We start from the raw sequence: 1,702 nt of genomic DNA, 5'->3' as shown, positions 1-1,702 counted from the left end.
CCCACCCGCAGACAGCCGCCGGTGCAGAGGGACACTGGGGGCGAGGCCGTGCCTTGCCTCTCCTTCTCGCCCTCCTCTCTCTTTCTCTCTCGGCCCTTGGCAGCGCCTTTCGACACCGTCTCTCACTCTCCCCAGGCTGCCGTGCCACCGCATCCACGGCATGGTCCCGGCGAGGACGAGCTCCACCCCAGCGGCTTGCTCCGGGAGCGGGGAGCAACGGAGTGCTCCCCGAGTCTGCATTTAGGGGGACGAAGGCCCTGCACGGCAACGACAATGACTGCGACGATGACAACTGCAACAACGACGATGCCTGCCGGGCCGCAGTGAAGGGATCGAGGCCTCCTAGGGAAACGCTTCCCTCGCCGAACCCCTGACTGCCTTCCCTCGGGCACCAGTGGGACGCTGCTGCTGCCACCGCCACCACCACCCGCTGCGGGCAACAGGCCAGAGAGGCGACCCCAGCCGTGCCACTAGCGTGGCCCCCGGATGGCTATTGATCATCAAGCGATCCTCAGACAGGCGTAGCCCCGGGAGGAATCCGGGGCTGCACGTGCCTTCGAATGGTCAATGGTCAATGTGTCCTGCAATTCACATTAATTCTCACAGCTAGCTGCATTCTTCATCAACACACGAGCCGAGTGATCTACCACTAAGATTTGTCTGGCTTTCGGGCACTGCTCACGCCAAGCGGCCCCTTTTTTTGTTACTCTGGGGCCGAGGACGCAGGGGTGCACGCCTGGCTTTGACCATACGAGCACACAGAAACAGAAGGGGGAATAAAAACCAACTGGAGCAACCCACACTCCGAAGGCCGGCCAAGACGTGGGGGAGCCCGCGCTCCTGACCGCCTCCCCCACGAGGGGTGACGCCGACCTCACAAATGCCGTCCTTCGGAGGCGGACCAGGCACCCGGGCTCGGCTCAGCCTCCACGCAGAGGGCCACGCGGCACGCGCTGGAATGCGGGAGGGCACGGCAGCCCCCCCGCGTCTCACTTTCACGGGATGACACGCACAAAACACATGGCACACGGCTGGGGGCGCGCGGCCATCAGCCCCCACACACGGCGGCTCTCCCTGGGCCCCCGACGCCGCGGGCCTCACGGAGTGCTGCTGCGCCACTGCGTGGCCGGCTTATCTCTTTCCCCACTGCACGGCCTTCCCCTGGCTCGAGACGGCACACGACAATGACCAGCCCCCACCGGCACGCCTCCTGCGGGACCACTCCCCTGCTGGGCGGGTGAGAGACCGGCGGACATGCTCCGCCCCCGGCCCCGGAGGCGGGCGCCACCGAGAGCCAAGCTGGCATAGCCAGGGCCCAAGGCCTGCCGGACGGAAGACCCCGCCGCCACCGGGGCCGCACTCCCAGGACCGCCACCGCTGCGTCGCACCGCCGGGGCCCCTTACCTCGGGCACGTGCCCGGCAGAAGGCAGGACAGCATTGAGCTAGGGTGCAAGGCCTGCACTCCTCGTTTGCACGCGGAGACCAGGCGGGGAGAAGCGCCCCCGCGGCTGCCCTGCGCGCCTTCCTGAGGCCCACATGCGGCCGGGAAGGGCGATGGAGGATGCGACGAGCGGGGCCCGGGACGGGACCACTGACGGCTGACGGTGGGCGCCTTCCGGCTGACCGTCCCCGCAGGGAGGGACACCCGTTGAGCGGCGCCACGGCCGCTCTGCACGGGATCGCCTGCGCTCGCGGGCCTCC

General features: G+C 68.2%; 1 non-coding gene across 1 annotated transcript; it reads right to left on the bottom strand.

Annotated features, from left to right (window-relative positions):
• Nucleotides 1-505: 505 nt before the first annotated feature.
• LOC139603523 (5.8S ribosomal RNA) lies at nt 506-658 on the bottom strand. Its single transcript, XR_011683703.1, has one exon. It is a non-coding gene; the product is annotated as a 5.8S ribosomal RNA (ribosomal RNA).
• Between the last annotated feature and the right edge of the window lie 1,044 nt (nt 659-1,702).

Source organism: Agelaius tricolor, unplaced genomic scaffold (genome assembly GCF_023055355.1).
Source record: "Agelaius tricolor isolate 1412-34295 unplaced genomic scaffold, bAgeTri1.0.p SCAF_39, whole genome shotgun sequence".
In the NCBI taxonomy this organism is placed as follows: domain Eukaryota; kingdom Metazoa; phylum Chordata; class Aves; order Passeriformes; family Icteridae; genus Agelaius; species Agelaius tricolor.
This window is presented reverse-complemented; position numbering and strand designations above follow the sequence as displayed.